This window comes from Mercurialis annua, linkage group LG3 (assembly GCF_937616625.2).
Source record: "Mercurialis annua linkage group LG3, ddMerAnnu1.2, whole genome shotgun sequence".
Taxonomy (NCBI): Eukaryota; Viridiplantae; Streptophyta; class Magnoliopsida; order Malpighiales; family Euphorbiaceae; genus Mercurialis; species Mercurialis annua.
In genome coordinates this window covers 63775998-63790306 of record NC_065572.1, presented here as the reverse complement: position 1 = coordinate 63790306, position 14309 = coordinate 63775998, and the positions used below count along the sequence as shown (strand labels likewise).

Sequence of the window (14309 nt, the reverse complement as noted above, 5' to 3'; positions counted from 1 at the left end):
GAGATAGAAAATTGTAAAAGTAGGGTTTGTTTTAGTGGGTGTAAAGTGGAGACAGTGCATATTGGGTTTATGTTATGGTAAATTAGGGATTGAATATTTTGATTAACACTATTTTAAAGTCTCTTTATTTTATAATTTTTATTTATTCGATTTTTAAATTTTCATTTATTTTATTTGATTTCCTAATTTTTAATTTTATTGGTTCCTGAATTTTAATTTTTTTTAATTTAATAGGTCCTAAAAAATATGTTATCCATTTCGTGGTCTAACATAATGGTTTTATAGCTTTTTCATACGTGAAAACAATTTTATTTTTTTATTAACTTTACAGAGCGTGATCAACGGAATAGACAAGCATCCGTTTGAGGACTGGTGAAAGTAAAAAAAAAATCAAATTTTAACGATCATATAAGATCAAATAAAAGTTTGGGAATTGGATAAAGAAAATCAATGTAAAAACGGACCAGATAAGACCAAATGAAAATTTAGAGATCAGATAAATAAAAACGTAAAATTAAGGAACTTTAAAATGAATTACTTCTAATTATTTTTAACGGTTAGACAACTACATTATTTTCACATAATGATTCTTGATATTATAAGTTAATAAATTAATAATTTTTAAACAACTAAAAGTTATCCATTTAATTCAGATTAAATTTTACTTATAACTCAATATGTGAACCAAGTAATACATTAACAACTTGTCGGCCAATCCGACAAAACTGTATGCAATGGCGAAACTAGAATGGAGCAAGGTGGGGCGGCCTGCAATTCCAGTATTAAAATGTTCGAGACCAATGAATACCGAATAATTATTTTTAAAAAAATCAAATAATATATTTAAAATAAATTGAATCAAACGACATGTATTCTTTTTTTTAATAAATGATAAATAAATTAGCTCGATCTTAAGAACATGGTAGGCAAAAAAGGATCAAGCGGTTACAACAAAATTTTAAATTTACAAAAAAATTATTCAAAATTTCAAAAAAAATCATTTTCTGAATATGAAATCCTGAATAATAAGACTTGTAAAATGACATGTTATTTAGTCTAAAAAAAATTAAAATAAAAGTTAAATATTCAAACAACGGAAAGTTTACCAAATACTGAACTTTAACTTAAGTAGCAATTTGTCCCCTCAACTTGTAAACAATGAGCAATTGATATATAAATTAAATCTATGGGCAAATTAGTCATGAATATTGCTGATTGTAGACAATTAGTCTCATTTTGACAAATTAACTTACAAGTTGAGGGAGAAAATTACACAAAATTAATTTATATGTTAATTGTCTATTACTTACAAATTGAAGGGATAAATTGTTACTTAAGTCACTAAACTTTTATCTTATAAAATTTATGATTTCACTACCGATCGTCGGTGGTATGATGGGGGTGAAAATGACCAAATGTACCAAATGTACCAAAATATAATGTTTGTAAGAAAATGGAAGGTGTTAAATCAAGTCCCCTACCGTACAAAGCACTTTGATAACTTTTATGCCGCATTCCCTCTTCATTGTCTGCATATTGAGACTAGGCAGGCAAGTAGGAACGACTCAGTCAGGATTTTTCTAATAAATTTTTGTGGATAAAGAAAAAAGCAAGTGCATAAATAGTAGTTTTTGTTGTGTTGATGATTATATATTTGTTTGTTTTTGTTGTTTTCTTCAATTGGTAGGTCCATTAATATTCAATAATTCTTCTCCAATACATAAATATATTAATGATTAATCAAATCAAAATAATAGTGGATTCAAACTGCGGTCATGTATATAATCGTTAAAATTTTATTTTTAATTTTTCAGAATTAATCCACCCAAATGGAATGAAAATTAATTTAAATATAAAAAATTTAAAAGACTCGTAGCCCAATATAATTAAAATTCATCAAAAACACATAATGTGCTCAAATGGTAGAAGTATTAGGCAATAAATTAGTAGGTCGTGGGTTCAAATTCTCCCACAAACACTCTCTCTTCTTAATTATCAAAAAGGAAAAATTATAATACTGAAAGCCCCTGATAATAATAGATTGGGTTTTCAATCATTCACAATGTTGATTTTTTTCCCTCATTAATCTACACCATATAATACGAGACGTCTTAAACCACCATAGTATTTTGAATAAGGATTAATTGTAAATTAAATCACAAATTTTACCGTAATTTGTAATTACAACACGAACTTTCAAACTTGACAATTTCAGTAACCAACTTTTATTTTTTGGCAAATTAATATACGGACCAATCATGCAATGACATATGGCGGTGCATTACAATGTCCATGTCAGTGTGGTTTTAACCCGTGTACCAATTTACCAAAAAATAAAAATTAATTATTGACATTGTCAAATTTTAAAATTTATGTTATAATTGCAAATTAGAATAAAATTCGTGATTTAATTTACAATTAACCTTTTGAATAAATAACTAAAACTTTAATTTGGTGTAAGTTTTGTCCTCATGTCGTCCATGTGGCACTTGACGTGGCATTATCATAGTACTGCATAATATAAAAATTACTAGCTTAAATAGGACTCCAACTAGCTATCACATCATTAAATTTTAATAAAAATAGAGCTGAAATTACATCAAAGACAATATAAATATAAAAAATTGAAAAAAATATAAGTACAAATTAAAATTTAAAGATTAAAATTTAAAGACTATACTAATTTAGTGTAAAAGGGATAAAATTGATGGACCGTGGATGAAAATTATCCGACATTTTAAGTGTAATCATATTTACATTATCATTATTTACTGTATCATATTAATACCCAAACAACAACAAAATTAACTCATACTATGTAAATAAAATATCAATATTGTCCGGCGAATGAATTCTTATTATAATCCTAAAGTAGTTTTATATAAAAATATATACAGAACTATATCATATATTACATCAGAAATATATCATATATTATATCGTGAATAAAAATATCGGACATGCCACTCTATTAATCAAGAAATCTTGGTGCTTTAAGTTAAAGGTTAAAATTAAAATTCATGAGTTGCATATTGTAGAGATGAAATTATGAAATGGCAGGCAAAACATTTACCTTCCACAAATGGCAAATGTAATTTTACCCACATCTTATCAAACTGTACAAAATATACCCCCCCATTCACATCTCCCCTTACAAAAATAAAAGATATACTTTGATTCAATCATGTCTTGTCCAATTTAATTTGACAGCTTTTGATGCTCGAAAACATTGCATATAAAATCTTTCTTTTTCTTTTTATCTTTAAATTTTTTTGAGAAATATTTTTGTTTGCGAGTGGGGAGGATCGGAACTGATGCTCAGCTCCATAAACTATGAAAAAACAGCAAATTGTAACGGATTCTATATTTATCACTTGTCACAAATACGTCACAAATATCATCGCAAATATTACTCAATCGGTTGTTATATCCATCTCATGAAATTCAATTGCATAACATTGATTTGACACAAATCTATCACAGTACCGATATAAAATTTATTACGGATTCTGTCCGTGACTAATTTCTGTCACAAAACGACTTTATTTAGTAGTGATATGCTTGAAAAGACTCAAAAAAAAAATTGTTGTATTTTACATTTGAAGTAACAATCCAGAGCATAATGCTACTTCAGTTTCTTTTGTTGATATTTGTGACTAGTACTTGAGATGTTCGGAAAGTACCATGCTTTCGCTAAAAAATGTCAATTTAGTTGAGATGTTCGGAATACCAACATTTTGATAAAAAAAAAAACTAACTCCGAGACTACATTGATCAATTTATATCTATACTATCTATTTATTTATTTATTTATAACTATTTTATATGTGGAAAGGGGGGGAGACAGGCAAAATTACAACATTAGCCTTCATTAATTAGAAAAATTACAAAGTTAATTATCAAAAGAAAAACAACTAATTAATAGTTTAAAAACAGAAAATAATGAAATAAGAGATGATAAAAACTAACAAGAGCTTAATTCGAAAAGTAGTTGCTGGATTGCATTAGGACTCTATCTTTATGATGTACATATAACAATGTGCTAATAGTAAATAGTTAATTCTAGAGCTTAATTCGAAAAGTAGCTGCTGGATTGTATTAGGACTAGGAGTGTACATGGTTTGGTTTGACTGGTTTATCATTGATATTTTAGTCCAAACCAATTATACTGGTTTGACAAATTTCTAAACCAAAATCAAACCACATACATTACAAACCAGTAAAATTGGTTTGGTTTGGTTTGATAATTTTTTCTTTAAAACCAATATAAACCATCATCAAAAAATTATTTATTTAAAATATAGAAAATTTAAAAATATTTATTCATCATAAAAATAAATGTTGTATTTATATAACAAACTATAATAGTGAAATAAAAAATATATTTTATATTATAATTTTTAAAATATATTTTATATTATAATTTTTACATTTTATTAATATAATATTTTAATATTATAAAAATATAACATTTATTGATCGATAATAAATATACAAATAGTTATTTTATTAGATGATATTTAAATATATTAATTTGTCAAGTACATTTTTAAAAAATAGTGATAGAAATTTTATTTTTAAGTTATAATATTTCTAATTTTAATAAAAATATGTATGTATGTGTATATATTGGTTTGGTTTGGGTTATGTTGGTTTATAATTTTTAAAACCGCAAACCAAACCAATAATTACTTTTTTTTCTATTTTTTAAACCAAAATCAAATCAACAATCTTTTAAACCGTAAAATTTGGTTTGATTTGGTTGAATTGGTTTGATTTGATTGGTTTGAATTTTTTCTGTACAGCCCTAATTAAGACTATCTCTCTATGGTGTACAAGCAATAATGTGCTAAATTGCTAATAGTAAATAGTTAATTCTAATAAAGAAATGAGGTAACATCTTTATTAGTGTTGGTTTAATTGTTAAGATTAGTTTATGTTTCATAATCAGAAATTGATTTATGCATCTTTGGGTTTCTCATGCAGTTTTTATGGAAAAAGGGGCAATATCTAGCTAATTGAGTAAGTTATGTTAATATGATCATGCTATTTTCGAGATTAATTTCAACTTATATTCTTAAGAAAAAAACAAAAATATTCCAAAATAGAAATAGCCAAAACCCAAATTCTTTACATTCATGACAAAAAAAGGAGAAAGTTTACATTTTTTAGCCAACCACTAAACAATAGACACATGGCACACTTGAAAGTAAAAGAAAAGTCAAGAAAAACATGTTAAACAGCTGTCAATAGCTATAAAAACGCGTCAAAACGCGTCAGTAACGCGTCTGACACGCGTGTCAGAAAAGCGCGCCAGTCACGCATCGGCGCGTGTCAGTGTATCATAATTATTTAAACATGTATCATTTATGTATCCTTTATGCATTATATCTGTATCAAAATATATTTGTAACTCAATTTCAGTTTTTATAATTTTATTTGGTTAATTAATCAATTAATTTCACTAATTAGGCAATTGTACTGAATTTTTATTATTGTATAAATCTGTTTCAGGTCTCCAAAAATCAAAAAAATTGGATTAGTTGAGGATGTGGTTTTGTCATAATGGGTTCTTTAAATAGGGATATTTGAATTATTTTTGTTCATTGAAAATAATTTATCGACAATGTATCTACAATATATCAATCTCTTCAAAATTTATTCGTTGAAATAATTATTATGATTTGAAGACTGATTCTAGAAGTTATTTATCTTTTATGTATCATTAATGTATCAAAACATATTTGCAATTCAATTTCAGTTTTTATGATTTTATTTGGTTGATTAATCAACCAATTTCACTAATTAGGCAATTGTACTAAATTATTGGATGAATCTGTTTCAGGTCTCCAAAAACCTAAGAACTTGGATTAGTTGAGAATGTGGTTTTGTCATAATGGGTTCTTTAAATAGGAATATTTGAATTACGTTCGCTCATTGAAAATAATGCATCAACGATGTATCTACAATGTACCAGTCTCTCCAAAATTTATTCGTTGAAAATAATTATTATGATTTGGAAACTGATTCTAGAAGTTAAAATAAATTATGTATCTATGATATATCACCGATGTATCGACATTGTATATATAATGTATCGTTGCTGTATCTAATATGTATACATAATAACATATGCATAAAAACTTAACCATCTTATGTTTTAGTTAGAGATAGCTAAAAGTTTAAAACAAATCAAGCAACATGTTGTTAATAAGAGCATATGATTTTAAAAATTATAATGTACGGTGTATTAACAAAATTATTTTGTTAAAATAATCAAATAATATAAAAATATGTATCTACGATGTATAAGTTGTGTATCTATGATGTATTGGCGATTTATCTACAATGTGTCAGTGGTATATACGATGTATCCTTGATGTATCCGATATGTATATACATAATAAACTGAACAAATAATTATATAATGCCTTCATTAAATTTATCATCAGTTGAAATTAATCTTACACATGTGAGTTTATATCAAAAATGTAAATATTTACATTTTTCTAATTTACATAACAAATTAAATCTCAGAAATAATTCGAATACATCTCAAAAAACAAATCATGTACATTTTAAAAACATTTCAGATACGTCTAAAAAACAGCACATATACATCTCAAAACTAGCTCAGCTACATTCTTCAAAATAAAGGAAGTAGACTAAATTTCTTGCAAAAAATATTGATCAACTCATCAAACTGCAAAACAAATGAGAAAAATCAATAAGTAAAAACAGATTAATAATATTGCATAATACATACAAAGATATAAAAACAATGCATTTCAAATACATCTGAAAAACAGATAACATACATCTCAAAAACAGTAAAGATGCGCCTCAAAAATTCTAAGAATTCATAACATTATACATCTGAAATTTCAAAATAAAACGAAGTATTTTAAACTTCTTACAACCAAATGACAATTTTTTCACATCGAAATAGCTCCACAATTTTTTTCGCATCGAAATAGTTATAGCCTAATTTGAATCAAGCAACATAGTTGAAAAAAAAGTTCAAATATAAGTATATTTATTTACAAAGACAGGGCCACAAAGAGAATGATGGTCCAAAATTAAAAATTTTAGAAAATTTTAAGACATGTTAAGATAAAAGAGAAATTTGGACATTTAAATTGAGAACAGTGGACTCAACCCCAGTCACCATTAAAACTAATGTTAAAAAAAATTGTAAAATAAAATTACATGAATAATATAAATAGCAAAGGGCAACCATTAAATTATTAAAGTGAAAATCATCTTTAGCAAGAAGAAGAACAACAATCTATAATATTCACTTATTTGTAAATCTTGAGCATGAATGGTCCAGTAATTGATTATTCCTTCAAAAAATTACGCCTACAATATTGAGGTGTAGATCTATTAGATTTTACCAATTTTTCTTTTGAAACGGCGGCACCGATGGTAGTTCCTCTTCCTCTCCTCTCGTCATAGTTGTTTTAATGAGCCATTCGTAGGAAACAAATACTGAGAGGGAACCATAAATGAAAACAATTTAGGTAATTTCAGAATCGATTAACTGTGTATGTTTGATTTGAATGATAATAAATTGGAAGAGATTAAGGAAAATAAGAAGATAATCATAGTAGATCTGTATAATTTGTTTTCTTAATGAGACATGTGTAGGTTTAAGAGCAAATGACACCCTATGAAATAAATATGTAAGTTTGGTCATAAGATGTAAACCACAAAAGGATATAAAATGTAAAAATTTCACAAAGTGGCTATTAGAGAAATACAGTACCGCTTTTATAATATTTTTGTAATTTTCTCTATATTCTTCTATTTAATGACTAATTAAACTAAAAAATTTGTTATTTGTCTAAGAAATGTGTGATTGCAAAAGGTATTAATTGCTAACTATATGTGTATTCTATGTTGTGTACGAATTTATAAATAATAAATATTTTATAACATTAAAGATAATCAAAAGTGTAAGAAATTTAATTATCAATCATTTTGTTTAATATTTTGATTATTATTAAACATAACGGGTTATATAGATACCGCTCACAACCAAAATTAAATACTTTCATTATAGTGAACTTTAATAAAAAATAATTTTTGAATACTTTCATTTGTTAAAATATATTTAATAGTAAACATCAATAAAAAATAATTTAAGTACTTTACTTAGTATTCAATTAAATAACGGGTCATATTAATATCGTTCACGTGCGTAGTACGTGGCAAAAAACTAGTATATAAAAGTACGGATGGGGGGAACAGGCAAATTTACTGAATAATCCTTTTCAGTTTACTACTAAATAAAGGTTTTATAGTCATTAACTAATTAGTTATTGTTTCCTGTTTTTTAAGAAAACGGTTGGTGCCTTTGAAGTGTGTGCGGGCGTGTCAGAGGTTGGACCTCAAATTGAAAATTAAAAATTGATCAAGCGATTGTGACTGATTTTCAAAGGACGTAAAAAATCTAAATGGTTCGTAAAGAAAAACTCTTGAAGAAACTTTGAAAACAAGAATAAACTTCTGCAATTGAAATCTAAAATTCAACACTGTAAATGAACTACTGCTGAAATAATGTTAAAAACAAAAGATTGAAATTGCGAAAGCTGTAAATCGTTTACAAAGGATTGCATAAAATAAAAGCTTTTGGTGTTGATAATCTCCTGAGAGTATTGTGTTTTTTGTTGAATTTGGCTGGGCTTCAAATCGTCGTCTTCTTCTACCTTTTATAGCGTCTGTAGAAACTGCCTGATGATAACTGTCTCTTAATTGCCCACGTCTTCACAACGCTTCCCACTTCTACAAACTGCTCCTGAAATACCGCTTTATAAAAAACCACGTGACTTCCTGGACCTTGGCCAATTGAGCTTCTGGGCTTCTTCTTCTAACGGGCTTCTGGCCTTTTAATTCTGAAATTCTCTTTTCCTCCAAGTCAAGATCAAAAACAAAACCTTTGAGAAATCTCTTGAAAATATGAAAATCAAATGAATTGACTTCTCAAATCTTGGAATTAACTTATGACAGTCAAATCTCTTGGAATTTTGCTTCTGACCGTCAAATCTCTTGAAATTAACTTTTGACAGTCAAATCTCTTGGAATTAGCTTCTGACCGTCAAATCTCTTGGAATTAGCTTCTGACCGTCAAATCTCTTGGAATTAAATTTTGACAGTCAAATCTCTTGGAATTAACTTTTCACAGTCAAATCTTTTGGAAAAGTCAAATCTCTTGAAAATCTCTTGGAAAAGTCAAATCTCTTGGAATTAAATCCTCCACGTATCTTTTTATCTTTTTAATAAAATATGGGCTTTATGGCCTTCGGGCCATATTTTAAATTTTAGCGCAAACAATGCCCCCTATATAATTTTAGCTAAATTTGAAATTTTTTTAGATTTCACATGGTTAGACCTAAGGTTTTATTTTCTGAAATTGATAAAGCTTTTTGGAGGTGTGAAAATCCATTAGAAACAATGGACTTAAATTCACAAAAAGCAAAAGGTGGAGAAATTTCAGAAGTTGAACAAGATTCTCCCCCAAAAAAATTAGAGCAAAACCCTAATTCCAAAGCTCAAATCAATTTTTCTCTCAATCTAAAAAATACTAAACCCCAAAAGATGTCAATAATTGGAGAAGGAAAGGAAACAACCACCGCCAAGACAACCACGGCAGTCGGCAGCTCCCCCTCTCCCACGGCAGCAGGTGCAACGGCCAAAGACCGTATGGCGTGTTCAGCTCCAATCCCAGGCGTTTCCGTGGCGGTGAAATCAGGCAGCGGCAGCGTCATCCCTCTCCGCCAGCAGCTCGACTCGGTGGCCAGCAGCCGCGACCTTCCTTTCCAGCGGCAGCAGTTTGATCCGGTGGCCAGCAGCGGCGGCGTCGTCCATCTCCGCCAGCAGCTCGATCCAGTAGCCAGCAGCGGCGATCTTCTTTTCCAGCAGCAGCAGCTCGGCGTGGTGGCCAGCAGCAGTGGCGCTGTCCCTCTTCTGCAGCAGCTCTATCCGGCGGTCAACAGCAGCGGCGCTGCTCCTTCCCAACAGCAGCTCAACTCGGTGGCCAGCAGCCGCGACCTTCCTTTCCAGCGGCAGCAGCTTGATCCGGTAGTCATCAATCATCCTTCTGCAGGTGGGTTTTCTTTTCCCTTCCTTTTTTCCTTTTTTTTTATAAATTAACTAATTTTCTGTTTAACTAATTAATTTTGTTTCATAAAGGAAAAAAAGATAAAATTTTGTTGAGGTGATTTTAAATTTTGTTTATTGGTTGTAATTTAGAAATTAGGATTTATTTTCTAAATTCCTTACCAATAATGCCAATAGGTTTTGATATAGTGTATCAATTTTAAAAATCTCCTCTGGCACCTGACAAGTCCATTGTCTCTTTTTGTCTGATACAAGTAGCTACTCCTTTTGGACTCAATTCGGCTTCTATTCCGAATTCTGCGATTTCTACAGAGTTGCCCTGTACTCCTCTAGCAAATAAACTTTTGCACAAAGACCTGTTTCAGTCTTCAGGTAAAACTAAACTTCAATGTCTTTTAGAAATATTATGTCTCATTTGTAGTTTGCTAAAGTGTTTGCCATCAATTCAACAGGTTCTCTTGCTTCCAACAACACCAATTTTTCTGAGTTTGCGGCAAATAAACCAGCTTTTACCTCTTTTACCATGAAAACCAATTTCACTCCTTCCATAGGTGTAGGTAAGTAAATTTCAATTTTACTTATTATGTTTGTTTTGTGAATTGGTTGGTTGGAATGTTTAAATATGCAGGTCTTTGTAAATAGTTTAAGATATTTGAATGTTGTGCAAATTTTTCTTTTTTCATTTTGTGAGTTCGGCTAGAATTTTTAGCCTGTATACATCACAAAACCTTTGGATAGCCATGCTAAATGTAATTTAAGGTCGTTAGGCCTAAACTCATTATCTAGCTTGCACAAGTTTATTCAGTTCTTTTTCAACTATTTTACAACTCAAAATGGGTATGTAATTGGCTAACATTTAGAGACTAATAACAACCAACTACTTGCTCAAATTAGCCAATTTTGGATATTTGCATATTTTACATTCTAGAGATTAAACTTTGTACTTACAGGATCTCGGGCTGTAGCCATTCCAATTTCTCCTCTACTTGCCGCACTGACCAATGGAAAGCAAAATATTGAGAAGGTATATCCTGTGACCCTTTTCTTTTGGAAGTTATATTTGGAGTCTGACCAAAATTTGTTTCTTTCAGAATTTTTACTCACAGATTCTAGATCCCTCTCTTCTTGCACCTTTCCCTCCTTACATCATCTTCAAGTAAGTCTGTGCACTAAATCTTCTTGAATTCTGCATCATAAGTTTATGTTGGTTTTGACCAAACACTACTACAGGGATACTTCCTTGGTACCTACTTCCAAGAACGGTCTTATTATACGAGGGATTGGCAACAAAAATGTTCCAGAAGATCCTCCAATCCCACTTCAGAAGACGGACTCATTATTACTGGATTTTGAAGCTAAAGACACTACAGACTCTTTACTTGGGAACAAGTCATGGCCGCGGCTAACGACCGGATGGACATTGTGGATAGCCCGCTTGCGACTTTATTTTGAAAAAGATTGGGAAAGGCTTGGGTTACTTGAATTGATAAGAATGAGTGAACAATCTTTTGACTTCCATGCTGGTATGTGTAGGTCGTTTCTTCGATACTGGAGTCCTTCTGCCAATTCTTTTCTTTTCCCTTGTGGTCCCATGTCTGTTACTCTGAAGGATGTATTTATGCTTACTGGACTTCCAGTTATTGTGTAATACCCCAAAATATTTAATTAGCTAATTGGGCCACGTGTCCAGTTTTGATTCGCCAGAGTGGTGATATCAGAAGAATTTTTGAAAAGATAAAGTAAATAAGTTTCAAGTAGGTCGGTTTTGAGAAGTTAACTATGAGAAAATTAAGGTTATATTTCAATTCTAAAGTTAGAATTGGAATTAATAGGAAAAATGTCAAGAAAAGTCTAAAATGAAGTACAGGGACCAAAGTGGTAAGTTAGCCACTTTGTGTCGAAAATAGAAATATTGAAATTTGACGGAAAGTACTAATATCGAGCTTGGTATTATTTATCGGATATAAATAATACGTATAAGTCGTAATAAAAGAATTTAACGATTTAGCTATGGACTAAATCGTATGAAAGAAAAGTTTGAAAAATAAATGGTAACAAGGAAAGAAAGAAAGGATCAAAGTGAGCTTTTAACCTTAACATATAAGGTTTTAGAATTTGAATCAGAAAGGAGAAGAAGTATCCAGAGAGAGCGAGAGAAATCCATCCGATTCCGTCGTTTCGCCGCCGTTTCTTCGTTCGACGTCCGATTCGAGCGATTCAAGCGGTAATTTCTTCAGAACGGAAAGCTCTATCACCTCCGGCCATCGAATTAAGGTAAGAGGTCGGGTTTTGGCATGAAAAAGATGGTTTTGTGGGCTGTTTTCATGAGATTATGATTTTGGATTGAATTTGACGTTTTTGAGTTTATTATGACGTTTTTGAAGAAACCGAGATATGGGTATTGAGCGTGGGTATGTTTAGCACGTCGGGATTGTGGCGAAACCCCGAAAAATCTGATTTCCGGGGCTGTGCACGTGGTACACGACCGTGTACCACGGGTGCACGAACGTGTACTGATGTTAGCTCGACCTAAGTGTTTGACGTTTAGGGTAATTGGACGTGGAAAGACGGATTTCGGACTTTGAGAATCATTAATCTCGAGATTAGCTCGACGTTTTAGATAAATTATAATAATGGAAAACATCAAGGACGTTAAGCGATTCTCAATTATGAGAAATAGTATTCGCTAAGTCGTTTATACGACTAGAGATATTGAATACGTAAATAAGTATAAAACGAAACTAAATCATAAAACTTAAAAGTATTATACGTACAAGAATACGAGAATCACGTCTAACTATTAACGATTTATCAGACGTGTCTGCGAGTAGTGAAGTCAGTAGAGGCGGACTAGCAAGAGCGTACTATCAGATCGATCATATCATTTCTTGGATTGCGGTCACTGTGAGTTGTACTTTTACTTTCATGTATTAAAACTATTTGACATATATATATATATATACTGTTTACACGCATCGCATTATATATAATTGATTGAAATGTTATATGCTTTATTAATTTCTATATATGAGAACTAGTATGCGATCCGAAGAAACTAGCTACCTATTGGGTGTCAATAGGCTGTGTGATCACCAGTATCGAGTCAGTCTAGTATGTTTGCATTGAGAAATGACTTGACACAGTTGGGAGCTGTTGATGAATATGAAACTTACGATTGGGTATATGATTTCGATACGCAGAGTGAACTCGGCTACGGTGTAGCCTGGAAGTCCCCGTATCGAGTGGCTGGGCCACCAGCGAGTTGGACTCGCAATTGATTCTTACGATTGAGTTGTATGATATATGATTATTTGAGAGATGTGTCGCATGCTAGGATATTAGTTTCGTACGGATCAAATACATGGTTATATGTTTTATATTAACATTTTCTTGAGATGCGATGCTATGTTTTTATATTAATACTGTTAGTAAATGTCAACTCACTCAGTATTTCCCCAAATACTGACCCCTCACCTTTGATGTCTTCCAGGTGCTTAGCTTGTGGACCTAGCTAGAGGCCAATTTTGGAGTGCAGAAGTCAGCTGTATATGTTAGTTTATGACTTCTGTGAGTGCTGCAGTAGTGGTCCTGTGTCAACAGAATAGTAGCCTAGTCAGCAGTTTATATTGATTGTATATATCAACTGCTGTATTTGTCTATATGCTTTTTGATAGGCTACGTACGTTGTATGTGATCCACGGCCCCAGATGCCAGTGGGATGTTTGAAACACTAACTGATGTATATAGTACCGCGAGGCCAGTTCGTACAGGGTACGGTAACTAGAGCCCGCGAGGTTTTGAAACAGTTAGTGTACATATTCGGTTATATGTTATATATATGTATATATTTGCTTCCGTTGTTTGTTGTTATTTGTTTATATTATATTTGCGAAAAATAAATTGTGATTTTAGGCTTGCTACGGGTTCCGGAGCTACCACTCCCGTTCCCTAGCGCCGGTTGCGGCTCAATAAATTTTGGGTCGTGACAATGTTGGTATCAGAGCAGTTTGGTCCAGTTACCACTGCAAGTTTGTTTCAATGCTTGTTTGAGAGCAGTTTGGTCCAGTTACCACTGCAAGTTTGTTTCAATGCTTGTTTGAGAGCAGTTTGGTCCAGATACCACTGCTAGAGTTGTCAGATTGCTTGTTTGACTAGGGAATATTTGTCAGTAAGTATACCTAGGAACT

The 14309-nt window shown here is 31.1% G+C and overlaps 1 long non-coding RNA gene across 1 annotated transcript; it reads left to right on the top strand.

Moving 5' to 3' along the window:
• The first annotated feature begins 10446 nt into the window (after positions 1–10446).
• Positions 10447–11129, top strand: LOC130015305 (uncharacterized). Its single transcript, XR_008790326.1, has 3 exons — positions 10447–10494; positions 10575–10679; positions 11073–11129. It is a non-coding gene; the product is annotated as an uncharacterized LOC130015305 (long non-coding RNA).
• Positions 11130–14309: the final 3180 nt, after the last annotated feature.